Consider the following 23,359-nt stretch of genomic DNA (forward strand, 5'->3'; position numbering starts at 1 on the left):
TGCTTGTGCTCAGACAGCACCTCACGCAGGAATGTGTGGCCTACATTTCCTCTCGAGCCCCCGCCGCTTCCACTCTTAATGCTTCCGCACAACAACAATGACGGGCGGAGGCTTTCAAATTTTACTCATCTTCTGCAATGCAGAGGGGGGGGGATGGGAAAGGAGCAACAATAAAAAAAAAGAGATGATTGCATGGATTTAAAGCACAGCTAGGAGAGGAAATGAGGAGTGGAGGGGAGAGAAGAAGAGGAGGGAAAGAGAGGAGAGGAGAGGAGAGGAGAGGAGAGGAGAGGAGAGGAGAGGAGAGGAGAGGAGAGGAGAGGAGAGGAGAGGAGAGGAGAGGAGAGGAGAGGAGAGGAGAGGAGAGGAGAGGAGAGGAGAGGAGAGGAGAGGAGAGGAGAGGAGAGGAGAGGAGAGTGCGGAGAAAAAGTGTGTGCAGGAGGGGGAGTGGTGTGTGTGTGTTGGTGCGGCATTCCGGTGAAATTAAATGGAGACGAAAGTGCTGACTCATTGCATTCAGGGCCCCATATTACCTGCTCCGTCACCCAGGCTTTATGCGGTGAGCTTCCACAAGAGCACAGTTGGGGGATGCAGGCAACAGCACCACTGGGTACAATAACAAAGCAAACAGCCAGTCCTGCATCTCACCTACAATCCCCAAAACATCAAGCGCACACACAGAGACATATCCCCTGCTTTGATTTTTGCTAAAAGAAGTCTGCTGCTAATGAATAAAGAAAAAAAATGTACATTCTGTGCTATCTTGTGTCTAAGTTGAGGAAGCCTGTGTTCACTACTCCAGCAAAAGTATCATACATTCAAGTGTTATGTTCTATGTGATTTAAACTAATAAGTATACTTTTGTTTATATTGTGCTTTTTGGCACACATAAGTAAATAACTGACATAAACTAGGCCATTATATAACTGTGACCTTTCTGCTTGCTTTTAGTCGGCCTTCCTCAATAGCACTCTTGGCACACTTACAAGTTGAACCCAGTTACGGCCGCTGAGTCACACATTCAATGCACATTTATTATGACACTTCAGCCAGGGATGGCCGCAGGATTTTTTTTCCCCCTTCCAGGGCTAGAGGGAGGCTAGGCTGCGAAAATAAATTGTAAATATATTTTAGAATAGCAAATAAAATGCTACTGGGGCTTACTTGGAGATAAGAGAGTTGCCAGTTCAACGACGGCTTTTGGAACAATAAGTTCCAGAGGCCATGGGTAGTGTAGTGATTAACACTCACACACGTGGTATCAATTCCTACTGAATGCGCTTTGTACAATCGCCCTGTGATTGACTGGCTAGCAGTCCACCTTTCACCTTATGTCAGCGGGGATAAGCTCCTGCCCCCGCTGTGACCTTCTACAGGATAAGCTTCCCGAAACCTGTCGAGGTGCCTCGTGCACTTGTTTTTGTGAGGGGATGGAAGAGTAGAGGGCTTTGTAGCAACATACAACTAAGCTAATGATCTGAACGCAAGAACTGATGATTTACTAGCAGCATAAGGAAACACTGGCCTAGTTCTAAGTGTGAATCTGATACCACCATCAGACGTGACAGATATTCTGGCGGCATCATTTCCTCACCCAGGAAGGTGATAGTTTTTTTTTAGCGGTTGTGAAAGGCAATACTTGTTGTTCTATGGACTAAAAGCGAGCCTCGGTGGGAAGTGTGATTGATACCTGTCTCGACTATGGTCTACTCATTCAATGCTTTCAGGCACAATGGCCAATCAGTTGATACTGGATAGACATAACAGGAAGGACTGTTGTGGGTAGCCTACAGCATTTACTGGCTGTGGGCAGCACTTATTGCTGCTGATCAAACCAAATGCACTCCGGCACTGTGTCAGGCTCCAGTTTGTCTCAAATGGTCCGGGCAATCAAAGCATACAGCCAATAAATGGACGCATTCTCTCCGAGCTGGCTCCGCTTCCCCATCTCGCTCATTACTCTCATTACTCTACAGCTTGTGGGTTATCTAATGCTCTCCCCATGGCTTACGCTTTGGCTGGGGATTAGACTCATTTTTCCAAGGGCATTTTATAAACAACCCTGTGCTGCCTCCCTTTCCAGAGAGCTGAGCTGATGTAGCTGCGCAATTTACGACCTCGGAGGCCTTGCGCCCTCGCCCCCGTTGCAATACATTATTCAAATTCATCCCCGCTCGCTCGCACAGAGCGGAGGGCCATGATTTGAATATACAACAGGAGGAGTGAGTTGCTCACTTTCAACCGCAGATGTCGACATGATTGCCTCAATCCAAAGGTTCAAGGTTGCATGCGATGCAACGCAACAATTTATGACACAAGTTTAATATTTGAGTGAAGTCATGATTTCACACGTGGCAAGAATCCCTCCTGAATTCACACAACAGTCTTTTCAGTTCTGCAAGGATGAAGGGTATTTTAAAGCACTAATTGGTCTTTTGGCAGCCTTTGTGTGTTTTGCCCTCAATCCACAGAAATTCAGCATCAAACACACGCTATGTGAGCGGGGTCCAAGATGTTGTTCAGACGGCATATTGAGGTTTTAGTTAGCACAGGAAGTGACACAGTGCTGTTTGTTTGTGTGTGAAGCAGTCACCATTTCCTTGTATGCGTTGGTGACAGAACCACATCTGCCTCACATCTCACGTGGCAGGATCCTGTTCCTGTCACCGATACCATGAAAGCAATGGCAGATCATAACAAAACCCTATTCAAAGGCTAAAAGCAGGACACGCTCAGCTAAGCTTCACTTGGGCATCTTTCCACACAATGCAGCTCTTTTAAATCCGGTTGGGTGCGCCCTTGGTAATAACTGGTGGGAACCAGTGTGATGCAACCGGGTTTTAATTCACGACAGTACACATCGGGAGGCTTTAGCCGCCAATGCCTGCAGCTTTATAAATAAATCATCTCAACTGAGCGAAGTGCAAACCTCCAACAATAAAGGAATTTTCCTCCCTGATGGGTGAGTCATCGTTCAGAGGGAAATAGGCCAACATTCTGTGCTGTCATGCGTTCAGCCATCAATACCGACAATAAGAAAAGCTGCCTGACAATAGGGCTAATTGATGAAGATTATGCAGCAGAAAGGAGGAAGCCACGGTGATGTGATTCATTATGACCATCTGCTTTCTCACATTAACGCATTGATGAGCACAACTCGAGCACCAGACTCCATACGAGATTTTTGTCGCAGGCCACAAGTCTAGTTAGGGTTTCCCTCAGAGGGCCGTTATGACTGTGAAACCATATCCAGTCAATCTATTGCATCATTGTCTCATCATATTATTACAACAACAATAACAACAACAACAACTTGATAGACTTCAGTATGAATATATAACTTAAGAACAAGAATTAAAAATCTCACAAAAACAACTTGCTCCGCAACCAGAGTAAAAATGTTATATTGACAACCTGTCTACATTGGAATAGATTTTGCATGCTGCCTACTAAACACGATGTCTTCAATGTAGTACATGCTGACAACTAACAAATCTCGCTCATGTTAGCATCATGAAAAATGTCCAGGCTGCTTGTGCCAGCATTATATCAAGCCAGTGGACCATCTGAATGATTTAGTAACTGCTACTTTAAAATAAAATGACACCTTTGTGTTCTAGAGCAGCCTACCCTCAACGTGGTCTAATTTGAGACCACCTCACACCTCACTCTGTGAAATTCTAATCAAATGACAAGCTAATAACATTTATCAGTAATCCTGACACAAAGGCGTGACAGAGGGCTCCTGGGAAAGCTTTTTTAATCATTATAAATTGTCTCGGCAGCAGTGTTAAAATGTCACTGGACCAGCATCAGTGGATCAAACTGAGTCCTGCTTTCTTCCGGATGGAATTAATGAAAGACTGATTCTAAATATGTGGGAAATGGTTTCCTATGGGACACCTGACCTCAGTTTTCTTGTTTTAATCATCGTCAACATTTGATCTGGACTCATTACCGCAAACAGTTCTCGTGTGGTTATTTGGCATGGAAGAGGGATGATCATGGAGCTATTCGATTGTAGAGTGAAAACACAAAATATCCCCAGCCCAAGGAGAAGCATGTGGGGACAGATACCTTTTAAATGATGTCTTACTCAGTCAAAGGGAAAAAAATGCCCTTTAACTTCAAAGTTCAGGTTGAAACACTGGAGGAAGATCTGATACTTCTGAACATGCTTGAGCGCCTTTTATGGGGCGCGGAATAAAAATACGACATTAATTAAGCTGCATTGGAACTCTCTCTCTTCTCTCTCTCACTCTCACACACACTCACACACACTCACTCACGCTGCTTTAGAACTTGTTCTCTTCTATCAATATTTGACGTTTGTTCACTTTTCTGGCCAGAACCACCTTGTCCACACAGCGACATCACGTTGGCAGCATCAGCCCACAGGCTGCAGAGATACATTTGGGTTAAAAGTCCCAAGCAGCCCACTGACACACAGACTGCACCAACCAGATCCGCTTATTACAGCTGTCAGGAGGCCCATTCTGTTCCGGGGTCCGTTTCAGTTAGAAGTGCAATGAAGAAGTCTGCTTATTTCAGGATGTTACACAATAGCGGTGAATAACAGTCATCTCTAACCACAAACTGTTAGCTCCCTGGACAAGACAGATGTGCTCTGATATGGATGAAAGTTGTAGCGCAATGAATGTACGATATGAGAATTTGGGTCACGGTGTTGTGTGGGATGACAAGATTGTAGGTGCGTTAATTCCACACAATGATGCAAGATGAAATCTGACCGCTTGGGAGAGCAACACACAAAACTGTTGCGTGGCTTTGTCCTCTCATAATGATTTGTTGTAAAAATTCAAAATGAAACTAAAATTGGTTTTTAGGTATTTAAAAACAGGATGTTGCTTATAAATCAAAAAAAAGAAAGAGAATGGCCATGATGCTTTTACCAGCAGAGGCACAAATATTGGATGAGACTTGAAGCAACATGAGGCATATGAATCACGCCTGCCATGATGCGGCCCAGAGCTGCGTCTTTTCTCCCTCATCTGGAGCACAGCGTTCCTGCTCTGCTGCCAGGTAAACCACCCCGAGTGTACGTGACACAAATGTCATTTGCTTCGGCTTTCTCTTTCAATTTTCCCAACGCGCAATCCACCCGCCCCATCCTTCTTCTCTGCGACTTGGAGAAGCCAGCTTTATCAGCGGGTGGAAATGCATGAGAGCCATCATCAAAGGCAATTCCCTGGTTTCCATGGAAACAGCCCACTTTAGGGGCGGCGGATCGGCGGAGGCGTGAGTTGAATGCCACGAGTTACTATGGAGACTGGACTGACAGCTTATATAAGTATTCAGCGTGTGTGTCTGGCACACCGAGCCACGTTGCGCAGTATAAATTAATGCTCAGAGTGTTTGCTCGCCTCTGTTGAAAATTACAACAATGTCATTTCAAGTGGCAGGCGGTCCCCGGTCCGCGCCACCACAGCCAAGGTCAGGCTAATTTCCCTTCCAATTAAGTCTGGCTTATGCAACCAACAGCTGTCAACTGCCATCTCCAAGGTGACACGTCAAATGAACAAAAATAGCCACTTGTGGACATTTTGTCTATATTGTCTTACGCACATGTGCTTGTTTGTGTTTACGTTAAAGACCACCCAACATTGCGGTGGACAGCTGTGTTTTTTTGCAGACCAAACACAGAAAGAACTCACGAGACTAGACCTCCATCCGGGTAAAAAGACTCTGGTCACTACAATAACACAAAGGACTGCTATCTATCTATTTAATTTATCGAGCTATCCATCGAGCTCCCTTGGCATCGATCTAATGAACTGGCATGAAAATAATGTCTTCACGTTTGGTCCAAAGTTTCCCTACTTTGTACAGGGGAAAGAAATAAGATGCAAAAAAGGAAGTCTGATCATTTATTAGCTATGGACACACCCACCAACAACTTATGGTTTCCCAAACTGAGGTGCAGAGTGGAAATAGGCCGATGATGTCCATCTTATCTGAAGTGCATAAAATGTATTATCATTCATCTTTGTATCATCTTACTATGTATATTGACCCACCCGAACGGCGCCTTTTAAGTCTTGATTTCAATAAGCTTCTCTGTCGTTTGTATATGTTTCGCTTTCATCTCCGGCGCACGCTAATACTACAGCACTGCTGCACCGCAGCTGCTCTGACAGACCACCAAATAAGGTTCTTATTTGAAGAGTGAGCAATCACATGCTGTTTGCAAAAATAGCTTCTTGACAGAGAAACACATTTGAATGTGTGGTAACCAATTACAAAAGAATAAACCAATGTGCCTATTATCCATTTCCTGTGACTCACATTATTACATGAGAAATCACATCAACAATCAAACTTTCACCAAACACTATCAAGATGTGACTTCGTGGAGCCAGCATCAATGTGAGCGCATTTTGCCGAACATCCAAACATTTCACACGGCTCATCTTTTTCACCGGATGTACAGTATAGGCATTTTTGTTCTCATAAACAAGTAGGCCTGGTTAACATCAAAACCACGTGTTGCTAATCATGCGGGGTTTTCTCAACCGCCCTTGAGACTGTTAGAAGATGGGCGGTAGAAACACACTAGTGAGGAAACCACAACATGACAAATGTTGTACTACTAAAAATGTCACACCGGCTTGAAACGAACAGTAAGACTCATTCAGCCAGTGTAGGCCTGAATATAAAGACTTCCTCTTCTTGAACTGTGAGCTGATACAAGCAGGCCATATTTCATTGAACCCAACATCCATAACGAGGTACATTTTCTATGTCGGAACAATAAAAATGACCAGTTCATCATGGTTATGAGGTCAGTGGTTGATCAGCATCAGCTGCCCTGACGTTTTTTTTTCTCTCTATGTTTTCCAGATGAGATTTCTTCCTTGCAACCGCATTCAGGATGTTTAGTCAATGAGAGAAAACCATGGATATTTTGGCCATTGCCTCGATTCATCCATCAATATTCTCTAGCTGACTTTGAGGCAGGATACACCCTGGACTGGTCGCCAGACAGTGGCAGCCACACTCTATCCATCCATAAAGTAGTAGTTTGACTCTTGTCCTAGCTATGCTATCAATTTAAGAGACATTGCCCTGAACAATAAAAACAATTGGACCATCTAAAACACTTTTGTTAAACAAGAGAGTTTTGAATGAACCTTGCAAAGCTCTACTTCTCTAATCCAATTAGTATCTCCTGCTGTTTTGTTAACAGACACACTGCAATCATTGCCTACTCCCAACAACACCGCAAGGCCTTATGAAACACTGAGCCAACAAGCAGTTTCCCTCCATAGATCGAAGGTGCAAATGAGAAAAATAATCACATGACCACCAACGTCGTGGCAACTGCTTCCACTGATTACAAACAAGAACTTGAATTTGAACATGGGCTCGAGCATGCTACATGTGCAACATAACTGGCCTACACATTACGCCCTTGGCATTCAACATTATTGTTAAAACTGATGTGTGACTGTTCTAACAACAGTTGTAAAAAGGTTTTACTATCTCACACTATGGCCATTAAGAGAGTCAACAAATCTTTTAAAGGTGTTGCGGTGGCGACCTGGAAGGTATTTCTTCTATTTCCATGATTTCCTTTTCAGTTCTTCAAGGCTTTAGTGTACATTGGTAATGCATGCAGTGTCTGAGAGTTGCTCGAACCTGGCTGACTGGAATAACTATTGCACGCGACTATAATAGCAGGGACAGATGGCGGGAGGGGAAAGCCGTCTGACTGCGGCCAGGGACATGCTCTACTAAGTGAGCTAAGTGAGAAGAATGCGTTGTGACACCCCTCCGGGGCACCTTGTGAACAGCGTGACAGCGGCATGAAAGCGTCAACATGCCAGTTTTCACAGTGAACTCCTCTTCTGTTCAGCCCTGCCAAGACTCACGACAACTTCCTTTTGACTCCGACACTACAGCAAAGACTTGCAACGACGTTGCTTGAAGTGTTGGTGCAATATTTCACCATGGGGAAAAAAAGAATGGGGATTTTTTTTTTTCCGGGTCTAGAAGGGAAGAACTAATACATCTCTGGATAAAGGATAAGCCCGTGTGGTGTTTGAATTTGGTTTCTCACATGTTGGCAGTGTCAGAGTTGTTGCATCATATCTTATTCATGTGAGCACATAATTATAGCTGTATTGTGGTGCAGCAGAAAAATTAGATATCTGTAGAGCTCAAAAACATCTCTAATTGTATAATTGCTTTGTATGTTTAGTCAACAGTCGTGTTTATAAGCTAAAACCAAGATATTTGATTTGGCAAAGAGATCATTTTCAGACAGAAACGGGGCACACCCGGTCATCTGTAAACAAATTGTTAATGCCACATGCAATTCTAAGGAAGAAGTCTATTTTGCCAAGATAAAATGACACTCGTACTTTCCGTATATTTTGTATTAAGGGTTTGTTATTTTTGACAGTCCGGAACATGCGAGAGTTGGGAATTTTCGTCACGCCTCCCGTGCAACCACACCAATAGAGTGAATAAGCCACCTCCAGCTATAATCAAAATATCAGTCTGGAAAAAGGGTGAATAAATAATGCAATATCTTTAGAATTTGCTTCTTTCACCAAAAAAATCTTCTTGGTTTCACTGCCTGCAGCCAAATACTTTGCTTGCCTGGCACTGCTGCATTCTGCTTCTAAAGCAATGATCCAGTGCTCAAAGATGTGTTTTTCTTTCTTTTTTCTTTTTTTTTGCCAAACCGTCACGTATGATTCGACACACGAAAAACAAACTTGAGAAACTCTGTATGAACTCCTCTAGCGCTGAAAACTGAAGCGAGACATCAAAGCGGATTCAGAATGACTAAAAACAGTGATATCTCTGAGGCAATAAACACGTCATTTGCATGTGAGTGTGGCATTTTGTAGTCAGAAGATCACACAGTTTTGGAGGTGGGGAATGAGGCTGAGAGGCTGAATGCTGCTGGCAGCACTTTGCCCGCCATTACGCTTGTTCATTGAGGCAGTCAAACAGATTGTAGCGATACGAGGCTGGAAAGAAGGGAGCAAACTCTAAATTTCATCCCCGTTACAACAAACTGCACCACTTAGCAACAAGTAAACATTTCCACAAACATCATATTACAGAATGATTCCATGACCTCAACCTGGTACTGCTTCTTTATCTTTAACATCTTGCCTGTTTAGTCATATTTGAAAGTATCCAGATTAGTCGATTCTGTAATGTTTTGCAATACATTCTCATCTGGACAGTGAAACACAACAACTGTGAGTCCGGGACTCTTCAGGTTTAAATACGGGAGAATTTCAAGATCTCGAGAACAAGCCCCATACTTAAGTTTCTATCAAGCAGGAGAGTTCCCTTCGGTTTAATATTGTATAGTAAACTGACAAGGAAGAGTGAACATTATTATCATATTATTGCTTCTTTGGAGGGGAGTGAAATGTTTAGTGGTAAACCATCATTTTCTAGATATCTTATTGAGTCAAGATTGTATTCAGCGTTTTTACACAATGCAATAATGTAGAGTTGTGTATCAGCCCCTGGCGCGCGCGTCTGACTGGGGGGAAATCGACACTCAACCGGCCCCAATTGCCTGGTTGCTAAGCTACCGGCCTCAACAATTGATGTTTGGGGGAGGATTTTGTCAAATGTCAGACGTAAGTGTTCCCCAGCCTTTCTGACATCCTGCCTCAACCCGATGTGTCTCCCAGGAGGGCAACGCGATTTTAAATTCACGCCCACGTCCACAGCGAGCTTTTTTCTTTCTTTCTTGACTCAGATGCTGCAATGCTCCCTTATCTACAAGCGCCGCCATACCTGAGTGTCATTGGCAAGCCCTTATCTTCCTCTCTACATGATCTACAGCACCTGCTGCCTGTCACTGATAGATGTAGCCAATAGTAAATCCAGCCAGGCTGTCCACATCAGAGCCAACACGTTCCACGATTCAGCAGGATTACATGTTGTGGAAAGCAAATCAATGACAAGTCTCAGTTTCCATCATGGAAAATGTTAAGGGGAGTGCTCATTGTCGCCCAACATTGAGATTCACCGTGTTTTCCTCTCTGATCCTCTCAAATCATGCAAGAATTTGTCAGAAAATAAACACGCAGTGTCGACAAATGCACACAAAGCCTTTTATATTAGCGATCAAAATGAACCACAAATAGACCGTCATTGTCGTATTGTCACAGCAGCTCACACGCAAAGGAGATAGACGCCGTTAACCGCTTTGGTGTGTGCGCGCTTCACACTGTTGCTAGTCAACAAGAAAATGTGGCGGCCTCAGCACCAATTTGTCAGCTCGCCTGGATCGCTCTTAAAATGGTGTCATTATCACAGCAGGAGCAAGATAACCTGACGTTTCCAGGCTTACCTTGGGCCACACAGTCACTGTCACAGCCATAAACGCATTACAGACCACTCAAAGTGCTACATGTGCACATCGGTCATACGGCTCGGGGCTGAATGGCCAGTCGGACTGACCCGGGATCAGCAGCAACACTTACATGAGGGTCAACACAGATTAGTTGCAGAGTGCACTCAAAGCTAGCCAGCCAGAATGACTTCCTAAATGCATCCAATGGTAGGTCTGTCACTTTTCCCTTCACAGTCCTCCCCTTGATGCTTTTTTCCATCGGTGGGACTATTTCGAGGAAGCAAATACAAGATTGCTATCGTCACTTTTGGTGTTTCTAAGTCTGATTGCTCCATTCAATCTATCTTGGTGCACATCCACAGGAGAAGCAATTGGAGTCGCTAAAATGCAGGGGAAAAGTGGCAGTTTTTTGTAATGAAATAAGACTAAATGTATCCTTAGATTTGGTGTTTGGGTTGATTCCCAATGTAACGACTTCTCTTATTTAAAGCAGTACACCTCTATCAAACAATATTTCGCAAAATCTAAACTTTATTCAGCAACATGGTGAAGCTACTCATCATTATGTCTCTTTTTGTTGTAATTTTCACAGAGGCGAGCCTCTGTTTCTGGAGGGCGCTGTACAGTTCACGATGGGGGTAAACTATAGCGTGTGTGTCTGAATGAAACAGCATGGGAGAAGAAGAGGAATTGGGAGGGGGGGTGAATATCGTGTCAGGCTTTTTAGCTGAGAGTCTTCTTGTGTTGATGAATAATTGAGCTGTAGTCAAGCGGGGAGCCATTTCATGAGGCCCTCTGTCTCCAAGTTAAAAATAGACAATTCTCTCCATGCAGACAGTCTCTTTGAGATGCCACTGTCTCACAGCATCGCTCTTCTCTCTTTGCAGCAGCCCACTTGGGCCTCTCACTGCAATAAGCTTCAGTCAATACGAGGAAAGACATAAACATGCTTGGCAGACAAGTCAGAGTGCGGCACTCACTTGCTGTGTGGTCTTGTTTTATCTTGGGTAAAACAAAACAAGGTAACGATTTAATAGTTCAAGTGGTTTTCACCCCGATGAGATGCCGAAGGCGCCACTCTGCAGCAGTTAGAAATGGATTTAAAGAAGAAAAAAAAAGTTTTATCTGTCTACCTGTCAATGCCAGATCAGCCCGTGGGCTTTCCTGTCTTTGCTTGGCCTCCTCGCACCAGCGGCCCAACTCAATCTGTCCCTCCCTGCCACCAAAGAGCCCGAAAAGTAGGACACAGACAGCTTGTCGCATGCTCACCCACATCAAGAGAAAAGTTATGGCACGAAAACACACATTTTTATGACAGCACACTAAAGAGTCCATCAGGCCAGTATCGAGTCTTATCTGTGAGCAGCCAGCTGTGGGGCATTCAGTGACTCTTCAAAGCGTTTGTTTCTTCGGGGTATCTGAGCTTGCATTGTTACTCTTTTAATTAGAACTGCCTCTCGCCTGCTCACTGAGATCCACCCAGCCCAAACATCAAAGCGGCACTCTGAATAATGATGTATTGGTATAGCACGCCTCAGGTACTGCCTCAATCTCAAACACCCCCCGCCCCGGATTTTTCAAATCCTCCTCGCGTACCTCTTTGTGCCTCTCGCATACCCGACCGATTTACTCATATTTCCGGCTGCACACTGCCTACAAAACGTATAATGCCGCGATTAGGGTTTACGTTCTCTTTTTTTTTTTTATAACAATAGTCATACATATTGATAATGAATTATCTCCCAGCCCAAAATCATATCAACAATGACTTTTCACTATGTGGGAATTATTAGGACCACATTGAAAAGAAAGAAAAAAAAAACAATTATGCTGTAAGCTAGCTTTTAATAGTTACTTAAGGTTGGTGCAACATAATAAAAAACTAAAACTAAACTTGGCAATTTACAGATGGGACTATGGCCTTTGCTTTGTCTCCTTCCATCATTGGAATTTGAACAACCTTGAATCGGTATGCAGTAAATGGTGTTAGCAAAGCATGTCAGTCATTAACCACTAGTGATTTTTGCAAGACCAATGTTGTTGAGAATGGATCAACTTGAAAAGCATTTTGCAAAATTCCTTATAGAGGCAGACAGGCCAAAGTGATTTTTGTTAGGAGTTAACATGAATGTGGCATTACCTCATTAAAAAGTTGCGTTGTATCATCACGACACAGTTTTGGCCTGCCGTTCCTCTGTGCTGACTCATAGTTACGTATACACTCTGTGCCTGTAACACACACACACACACACACATTCATAAGCCAAGACAACAAATTGCAATAAATAAAGAGGTCGTGCAGTCTCCTGAATCATGTCAGCTGTTTATGCGCCTGAACTGGCAAGCATTACTGCCCTTAATAAACAAGAAACAAGGCACACTTGTGTAATTCTTACATTGCATCATGTGAAGAGAAGCACAACTCATCATCAGTTCGCCAGCCAGACGACACCTCACTGGAAGACAACATTTGGAAAATGAAAAGATTGCTTCAAACAGCACGAGGGAATAATTGCTTTTTCCGTGAAAGTGGAACACAAACAGCTGTACGTTTTTTTAGAAAAGCGAATGCATTGGAGAATAGAAAAGGACTAAGATACTGCGCTACTATTGCTATGAATAATAATACTAATAATACTAATAATTATACTACTACTAATGATCATAATACTACTACTACTACTAATAATAATAATAATAACCTGCATATCAGACCATCAATGCTCTTCCCATGACAATGAAATAGCTGATTATTTGTCTCTCTTTTCTGCATGTTGACAAATTTCAGTTTTTGTGGACTTAACAGCGTCACACAACACCTTGGCCCACTTGCTCAGGCGCACACTTAAGTCGTATTTTTGGAGCCGTCACATGCAGCTGCTACTATCATACAGAGGTCAAGATTCTTGGCCGTCATTATTCATCAGCAACGGTGACACTGTTGAAGAGGACCTTTTTCACAGTTACAGTACATCTAACCTCTGCTTTCAGTCATGAAAACATGATACTTGCAAGAATTTTGTTGGCATATTAGAATTGCTTTTTGGTAGAACAGCTAACCACCGATGACTAAGAAAGCAAGGCATTTATTATATTTTTTATTGATTGAATATGATTTGGTACATTTCTGAGCATGATGGCTAAAAGTAACCAGTTGACATTTTCACCAACAGTAATTTGCCCCAAGTTAATTAGGTTACATGCTATTTACTGTGCTTCCACATCTTTTGCATAATACTTAATAATGTTCAGGTAACTTTCCATGGATTTGTTTCATAAATCAAATAGAACACTCATAAAAATAAGGTTCCTTCTCCCTGCATAAATTGCTTTACTGAACTCAAAAAAAAGGTATGAGAGTTGGATTCAATCCAACATTCATATTCATCAGGCTTAGCAGAGTAATGCCATTTTCATCATGATGTATTAGAATTTTTAATCCCAGGTAACAGGCGTGCGTGCTTCTTCACTCTTTAGCATCACAACTGCAGTGCCTCAGCAAAACGACATCTGGCCCAAACCGGCTTAATTAGACAGCAAAGTGCATGTTTTGTTTGTTGTTTGGATAAAGGACTCCACATATTGCAGGGCTGACATGCACTGCTAACTGAGGTCCTGCGTCGTGTGATTGATTGGAGCTGCTTTGGCTCATTTAGCCTGCAAGGCCACGGGGAGCATAACGCTGGGAGCAGCCCAAAACCTAAACCTGCATGTATCATGACCATTATAACAAACCAAGCCCTTGCTACATGGCAATTCGAAAATAGCACCCCCCAGTATAGCAGATTTTTCATTCTTTGGGGGTGTTGACAGAATATAGGCAAAACCAGATTTGGACAACAGGCTGGACAGCGAGAAGGTCAACTGGAAGAGATGCAGCAGTACGATTGTTAATTCTATTTAGCTGCCAATCTTCAACAGTGACAATCAAGCAGCTCCGGTGTTCATTGTACATAATCAAAGGTTGGCTGCATTAGGCGCTCTCTGTTCTAAGCGTGAAAATATTCAAGTCAAAGACTAATATGGAAACCACAACAACAACCGCAGATTAGTTAACCGCTCAACTTTGGCAGAGGTTTGTTCTCTGTTCTGTTTGTCTCAGATTGTTTGCGAAGGCATGGTGCTAATGTAGCCCCGCCCACCACTTGACTGGCTCCAAAGAACAATGTAGCAACTGATCTATTTTTGTGAAGAGCAATGAATACACACGATTGTGTATTTGTCCATGAAGGAGAGCGTGTGGGTGTGGCTCTCAAGCCAAGCGGAGCCCCAACTTGGTATGCATCTCCTGACCACGCCGCTCAGAGGTGACAGAGATGAAGAACCATGGCGGTGACATCACAGCTCAGAGCAACAACAAATGTCATCTTGTTTTAACCCAAACAAAGGACACTTGTTTCTCTCGCAGATTGGCTCCCAGGATTTGTCCTGTGAGTTGGCAGTGTGACGACACATAGCACTGACCTTCTTTTCTCTACTAAAAGACGCTCTGTGTGGATCTGCGGAGGGCCAAGTCTGAGAGAAGCAATTTGGTGTCGAACATCGATCACACGAGGAGCTAAAATAACACACGAGTCTGACCCCAGCCTTCCTAATAATGGGTGAATACAAAACGGCGTACGTCTAAACAAAGACGTAGTAAGGCAATTTGACAGAACCCAGTACGCCTTCCTGCAGCGCCATCAGATACGCCGCTGTGCTTTCTGCTGTGATATTCTTGGATAAAATACAACATTATTGATTCAAATCATTTCAGACACTCCAACAGAATTAGTAGATGTGCAGCCAGGTGGGTGTCAACACCCTTTTCTTGGTGCAGGAACAGAATCCCAGAACATCATTACAGCTCCTACTTTCCGCTGTGAAGATAATGTCAAGTGAGTTTAGTGAAACACTGAAATTTGCGTGTTATATCGGACCCCTGTGTTACTGCCTTCTTTATGTCCCAGATGTCGGGCACGGCGGCGGCAATGAGAACAAGTCGGTTATCTTTTCCTCTATTGTCAAACTCCTCAGAGAGTAATATGACAATACAGCATTTGCCTTCCGATGTCGTCTGTCTCCTTACTGACAACCTCAATGTTATGACAGGAACAAGTAACCAATTCAAGCAGTAGACCGAGCATGAAAATATGAGTACAGTGATTTATGGCGCAATCTCCACATATCCTTCTTAATTAATAGTGTCACAGTGTACACGGGCAACTTTGGACAAGGATTCCTTGATCGTTTTCTGTAAACGGCAAACAAATTAATCAAGTGGTTTTCAAGGTGTATGCCTTAGGGGGGCGGGGGTGTAATTAAGTGAATGACATGGCATCTTTCTCTTTTGTGTCAGTCCGCTATCACCACCTGACTTGAATGGAAATGGGAGGTTTTGTCTGTCTGAAGATCTATGATAACATTTAGCAGCAGCACAGAGAGTTAATGGTAATATAATGTTTGACATTAACATTGGTGAGAGGTAGCAGCTGCTGTTGTGCAAGAGACCTTTTCAGCAGACTTGTTATAACTTCCATTATGGGGAGACACTTGAGACCCTTTGATAGTTTGCAGAAGAAGAATCATTCCAAATGACCTCATGATCTCTTTGTGGTATAATATAGACACGCTAGTACAGCTGCTCTCCATTTATGCATACTATAATCATAAACTTGATAGATTTCTGAATTTCCTTGTGTGCTGTCCTTCTTTTTTAATGATCATTTGAAAGATCTAAAGATGTTTTATTTACATTTATAGTATATATGTCATGTATATTGTAGTTCGAGATTCAGACCGGCGCCTATTGCCATGATTATCGACATTTCTTATCTGCTGTCTGTAACAAAGCTTTTAAACTTCATTGTAGAAAGGTCATGTGATAGGCTCAAAGGCAGAGCAGAACAACTCCTAATTGGTTCTTGAGGTGAGGTAATGTGACATTTGTTTATCAAGACAAGAATGAACTTTGACAAAGAAGATAAAATGGAGCACTGTGTCCAAACTGAAGACTCCGTCTGAAATAGCGGTCATGAGCTGAGGACTTGATCCCGCCCAGTCTGTGCAGTCACGCCTGTGCCTGGCAATGTCAGCAGTTCTCTTTGCCCTCAGAATTTGCACAATCCCATGTGGCAGTTGGGCTCACGTTGCATGCTGGGGGGACCTTTGAGCTGAGATCCCCTTGGCCGCAGAACCACTTATCCCTCCAGCCATCTTGCCATGCTCCCAAAAAAAAAATCTTGGGACCTCAGGGCAGCGCACAACCCAAAATAACAAACCATATCAGCACTTTGATCTGCATCCCTAGGCAAGCTGTGACACTCGCGCAGCTGTTCCAACACCACTCAAGGCACAAACAAAATTGTGGGGAGGATTTAACGGTTATATATAGCTGGCACCGAACCTTTCACCTCCAGTGATACGAGCTGATGGAGCCAGACATGGATAAGATGCCCGGTGACAGAGACAACCTTTAACTGTCCTTCAGATACATACGCAGAATATGGGAGTGAATTGAATAGACGGCAATAAACAACAAATGCGGACCATAAAGCTCGATGAGAGCGGTTAATACGATTACTTGTTTGACTTTCTGAATCAAGTAGGATGGTGTAAGATAGTAGGACTGTCAATGTGGCGACTGGAACAGCAACGAGAGACAAGTTAACTTGCAAGAAGCGATGAACGGACCGAGATGAGTTTCTTGGGTGCTGTTTCAAACCAAACTAGCTGACTTTCAGTTCCAATCTCGACATTGCTATAAATTTATATCACGCACCACATCTCACGTTGGCATACAGGGTGGCATTTTGAAGGGGGTCCGCAAACAGTCCTACACCTCTTGAGTCGACGGGGCGGTACCATGCTCAATAGTGTCTACCTGGTTAGCCAATCAATCACTGCCTCCGTTTAAACAATTGCCATGAAAAGGTCATCTGTGACACCTTCTACTTCCAAATACGTATAAGCTTTAAATAAAGTTGTGCATTGCTGTATCCCACATTTGTATCTTTCACAAAACAAAATAAAATGACTTCAGTTCTACCCTATGAGCAAAGAGACGCCACACCTCTGATCAAGGTCGCAGCTTAGGGAAGACTGATGAGCTTGCTGCGGCACTTTGTGTCTCAAACGCATGACTTATGTTGCAAGTTGTGACTTTGCAACAGAGGCGCTGCACTGCGCGACACAGCTGAGGTTGTTCTTTCACAAGGCCTGACGGAGGGCTATAGACCTGCCAGTAATAACTCACAGCCAGGTTGCTTGACGCAGGACGCAATCACTATGCTGATAACATGTGCGAGGAAGCAGTGATTCATACAGCGACAAGGACGTTACGGATTGATCAACAACAATAATCTCTTTGTGGGGGGCATAATTATTTTATTTTGCATTTTATTTTCAGCACATGTAAGACGATTTTGTCCAATTTTAACAAAGCCACATCACGGGTTGTCCAAATATGTGCTCTGAAATCACTAATCCAACAAACACAATTGCGCAGGTGGGGTCATGCCCTGCCCCAGTCACTGAGTGACTGAATGGTGCAGGCATCTCTTTGTGCGTGCTTGCGTGGGTGTGTGGGAAGCGGTGATACATCTACAGCAGAGTCGTTCCTACAACTTTGCCGGTCCTTTGTAAAGAAAGGCAGCGAAGAGTAACGAGAAGGCTTTCGGTTGCCAACGTGACAGTATGTGCACTCCTTGTTTCCGTGGCAACGGGCATATTGACACGCTGCAGTGCTGTGCTACTGGAAGTTGGCGGGCATCCAGGAAGCACCCTGCCTGCGCACGGAGCTCGCATTGTGCCTTTCAGCACGACACCAACCAAGCAACACTCCGTCCCTTTGGAATCTTTATGGGCTGAACGCCGATGTAAGGCGAATTGAAACAAATAGTGTGGCGTTGTTGTTATTTTCGTGCTGGCATTCTTGTCTGTTGTGGTGTGGGGAGAGAGGGTTGGTAGTGAGCGAAAGAGAGCAACAGAGAAAAACATTGCCGGAGGAAGGGGCGAGGTCTGCCTCATGCCACGCTCGCATGTAACGATGAATAGAGCGAGAGGTGATGCTCGTGTTACGTTACAAGAACATACAACCGGCTGGACGGGGGGAGGGGCTGGGCTCAATACCAACAGATGGATAAACCCAGGAGAGGAATGCGTGCCAAGCGCCAACTGTATCGGCGGCTTGCTGGGGCATGAAAATGTCAGGCGTCAGCGACGAGCCACGCGTTCCCTGCTATTTATATAATCCACCATGTGCCGCATGGACACATAAGGCCTGGAGAGCGGGAATGGCGGGGGTTAAGGGGAAGAGCACTGCCAGGCAGAGGCAGAGGCGAAATGAGTGCGTGTGACTCATCTCTCTATCGGCCGTAAACGCAGCCTGACAGGAGCCGCCATTGCTCGATGTGTTCAGACAGGCTGGGGAGGGAAATGTCAACACCAGGCAGGCAGGCAGGGCCGTGCATGGCTAACAACCGCACGGGCCGATAAAGGCTAGCATTATCTCATCTCACTCACACACCGATGCAAAGGCTGTACTTAGACCCCAGGCAAGTGGTTACTGGTCACGATGGAAACGACATGCTGGCTTTGTTCCGCTGCTGTCGCCTTGGCATGAGCGCAGAACTACAGAGAGGAAATTTGCAAAAGCCCCACGCTGGGTGAAAGTCATTTAGTGGCTTGCTAGTCTCCAATTAGTGACTGGCTGGTGAACAAGTAACCCCATCAAAACACATCGGCTGGCATTTTGCTACACGGCCTTTTCCAAAGCCCTCGGGGTCTGTGCGGGCGGCGTCCTTGTCCAGACAAAGCCCTCTAAAGCCTGGATTTCATTTCCACATTGTGCCCCGGTGTCCCCTTCATTGTTGATTTTTCCACTATGTGCAAGGCCAGTGCGTTCGGAGCGCTCTGTTAGGCCCGCGTCAAAAGAAAAACTCTCGGCTGCATGCGGACGGCTCGGCCACTCTTGTTATTCATGTCATGCCCGACGGTTTAGTGGGGCGGGGTGCAGAATTTTCCAGAAGCAGCTGTGTGCTCGTGAGGCTGACAGCCCAAAAAGGTCTCCGACTCCCTCCTCTTCCTCTTTCTCCGACCCCCCCCCCTCGCACTCAGCCCTTCCCTTCCCCTCCATCAGCACGCTTGGCTCAGTGCCCAGACTTACTCCAACTCACACTGAAACAGAAATATCCGCACTCCCCACCACCACCACCACCACCACCACCACCACCCTCCCCCCCTCTACTGAACATATCCCTCTGGCTCAACGGCGAAGCTTCCATCACTCCGGATGACATTGGATCATTTTTCTCCCCCTGCACATTGCAGCCAAAGAGAAGGACAAGGGAGGGGAGCGGCTGCCCTGTCTGCCTTGTGATTATATCATTACAGAGCGCTGTATACACTACGGTATATCCCACACAACCTGTCATTAGCAGACTTTTTATGATGATGGGTCACAACTGCATTTGGTGATTCTGTGCTATATCGAGAGACCCTGTGTTCACCCACCTGTTGCGAAATGCATCACCGGAGTTATCAGCTAATCGGCAAAGCATTGCAAGCGCTCTAAATAAAGCGGCCCCAGCCACAGTTGTGTAACACACTCAAAATCACCAACTCCAATAATAGCAGCCACCTGTCAAACACAGGCCGCGCTTGCCCTCTCCAAATGATCCGTGGCTCAGAAATGCTTTTCGAAGCAATAGTTTGCCAAAAATCAAAGACAAAAGGCGAGACAAAAGAAAGAGATGCAGGCAAGACGAGATGCCGTTATGAAGCCTTGATTGATGACAGTATTAGCACTCAGAAGAGAAATAGCTCCCACACTTGGTTATGTAACATACAGAAAAACTACAGTGAATCGCTCTGGCACACACTTTATCCCACCGATACAAACAAAAATGACAAAATATCGAACAGGACGAAAGAAGGACCTCTCAGCAAGCAAAGTTGTGTGCTTTCTGATTCCGCAACTCCAGAGTGTAATTGTGTGGTTGTGGCAGAGGCTGATCTTTGTAGCACGCAGACGCGCTTGCCGCACCGCAGCCCGACTTGACAGGGCAATAATTATGTGAGGCCGAGGCCCTAAGCGGGAGCCGGGCTAGAACAGACAAGGACGGGGAGGAAATGAGCTGCTGTGAGCATCCCATAATACATCACCGCAGATCTGCTGACACACCCCAGAAAGCCAGCCATTCATCAGCCTAGCGGGCCGCTCCCTCGTCAGATACACGCCGCCGACGTTTGCATTCACAGTCCAACCATTTACTACATCATGGCACTGAAGCTGGAACAATTCGCCGTCGTCGCCTGCGTCTCCTCAGCCTGTGTTTACCTTAAATGGACTTTGTGCACTTCTTCGGCGCAGAGACACAAAGACATGCGGGGATTTATAAATACCTACACACACAAGGCAGATCCCAACGACCACAGAAGCAGACCCTAAAATATTTAGGCTACCATCGCTATAAATAATACGCAGTAACAAGAAAAATCAAAGTACTAATTCTATTGTTTATCATATTAGAGAATATAATTGCATTTGTGCCTGTCAGCAGAGGCCGTCATTGAATTAGCTCGGCTTTCTCCGATGAAGAATATGAGAATGAGGAGTAAAATAAATTTGTAATTGGCGCAGTCATTAGATAAGCACTCAAATTCTGGGATTTGTGAAATCTTACGAAATTCGTAGTGTACCGTACTTTTCTTACAAGCAAACTTTGTTTGGTGAATGAGGTCCTGTGTTTCTCATTAGAAAGAAAAAAAAAAGTTGCAGTGCAGAGAGCTGAAGATCCTTCTGGAGAAAAGCTGTGCTTGCTGCTCACATGTTTACTTTTAGCCTGGCTCATGCTGGGCGGTAAATCTAACTTTAGTCTGGCATGTGAGACCGGGCAACACAGCCCAAATACATACATTGGGTGGGCGGGGTGCTTGCGAGGCAGCTGGAGAGCCCATCTTGTGCACGTACATAGAATCGGATGGGTTGATCCTAAGACTTGAATGCACACTAGATAAGGCATCCTGTTGTTTATTTTTTTATGCAGCATAGTAGCAATGCACCATCTTATCAGCTGATCCCAAGCCAGGCGTCTGGGCTTGTTGCTCAGCAGAAAAAGAAGAGATCGTGCGGTGCTCGAAAGCCCAAACGCTCTTGGAAGCGTCCCATTCTTTGTCTTCGTCTCTCACTTCGCCTCTTTCCCATGTTCATTTTTCATCCGCTCTCCTTATAATTTTTTTTGTCCTCTTTCCTTCTTCCTCTCCTCCCTCCCTCCCTCTCTCAGCTGCTCCACTTACAAGATTTGGCAGCACTCCAAGATCTGAGAAAAACATTGAGGCATAGCTTGGTTTGATGTCTGGAAAGAGCAGGAGGGAGGGAGGGAGGGAGGGAGGGAGGGAGGGAGGAAGAGAGAGTCCTCATTTCCATTTCACAGACTTGATTCATAGCAACGCGGCAACAGAAAAAGAGAACTGTAAGAATGTATAGTGCGAGAGTAGCTGCGGAAACAGAGGGAAATGTAAAGATAAGGCAGACATACATGTTTGCAGAACATGAGTAAAAATATAGATTGACATGACGTCGTCTTCTCGCCGAGCTAAACTCAGTGAACCCAACCACGGAGAGAGAAAGTCCATTTGGCTCTCGGCATTGTAATCAACTTAACGTGGCTGGCTTTTATGGCCGAACCAGCCAATTGAAAAGCCAGCCAAGAATCTGAAGGAACGTTTTACACATCCAGCCATGCTCCTCCTAATTGCCGGTTGGAGCTCCAACTTCTCCGTCTTCTCGCTCCCTCCTTCCTTTCCAGCGCCTCGACAAGAAGCCTTCATTACGACCCTCACGGGAGGCTGAGCCTGACTCCAAAGGGGAACTTTGATTGATGAAAAAAAGAGGGCGATGTGAGTGTGTCCTCAATACAACATTTGCTGTGACCTTGTTTTCCCTGACAGGTCTAAATTTAAACCAAGCGGATCGGTTTTACAGCGAGCGGGAAAATGTGGTCCAGATACTCCTTTTGGCACATTATTGTGCTAAACATAGATGGGTTAGTGAAACAGCTGGCAACATGTAATACTTCACTGTCTCGCACATGCCATCCATCCCTCCCTCCCACTCGTTACCCATTTACCTCGCTTTAACAGCTCCAAAGTATTTCTATGGGTGAAAATTCGGAGGAATTACAGTTGCACAAGGATTTAAACACCTTAAACACCACAACGTCAATTAAGTTTGACTTTTTGACACAATTACATTCTACTAGTGCTACCTCACAATGAAAACACGTCTTGTAACATTGTGTTTTTAGTGCGTGTCTCCATTGTCAGCCAGCAATGACCTTCAAAACATGCACTTCCTCTTCAGACCAAAAATTCCCCCACTCATTACGTATTTTGGAGACGAGCCACAGCGCCGTCAGCTCGGTATTATGAACATAATGTTTTGAGCAGATGACAGATGATAAATGCATATTCCAAGCAAAGGCAGTCTGGACTCACACAAGGTCATAACCAGGCGGCTAAATTTACCACGAAACTATCAATAACGCAATGCAAAACATAAATGCGACGCTCGGACGACATTGTGAGTTTTGCAGAGACGTATCGTTTTATCTCGGTGCGCGCTATTACAAGCTAAGAGGAACATAAACGGCTCGGAAATATCAGTTGAATCACAGAGAGCTCATATTACACAGAGGGATATTTGCAAACATTAAATGTGTCTCTGTGATAAGAAGAGTTTGTGTTCTGTTTTTACTACGATATTGACAAAACAATAGAAAACATTATACACAGTTAGCGTTGCGCAACCGCCACATGAATAAAGCAAACACATGGAGTCGGCTTTTTCCAGTCAACGAGTGCACTCCTCGCTCTAAGTGTTGTTCCAGAGACAACAAATATGAACTGTGACCTATCCAAGCTGTGGCCTCTTTACCCCATCAACATCTTTGCATAAGGGCTGCATGCCGAGCTACAGTTTAGTTAACCATTAAGAGGCGAGGCGGTGAGGCAACAGACTATCTC

The 23,359-nt window shown here is 44.6% G+C and overlaps 1 protein-coding gene and 1 long non-coding RNA gene across 2 annotated transcripts in view; one reads left to right on the forward strand and one right to left on the reverse strand.

Annotated features, from left to right (window-relative positions):
- The window catches only part of heatr5b (HEAT repeat containing 5B), a 70,871-nt gene extending 58,357 nt beyond the window's left edge, over window positions 1–12,514 (reverse strand). The window contains exon 1 of the mRNA XM_068652515.1: window positions 12,495–12,514. The gene's annotated coding sequence lies outside the window, so the exon portion shown is untranslated. The remainder of the gene's footprint in view (window positions 1–12,494) is intronic.
- On the forward strand, window positions 385–10,130 carry LOC125978565 (uncharacterized). Its single transcript, XR_007485083.2, has 3 exons — window positions 385–5,523; window positions 5,614–5,709; window positions 6,862–10,130. It is a non-coding gene; the product is annotated as an uncharacterized lncRNA (long non-coding RNA).
- Window positions 12,515–23,359: the final 10,845 nt, after the last annotated feature.

This window comes from Syngnathus scovelli, chromosome 12 (assembly GCF_024217435.2).
Source record: "Syngnathus scovelli strain Florida chromosome 12, RoL_Ssco_1.2, whole genome shotgun sequence".
NCBI classification, from domain to species: domain Eukaryota; kingdom Metazoa; phylum Chordata; class Actinopteri; order Syngnathiformes; family Syngnathidae; genus Syngnathus; species Syngnathus scovelli.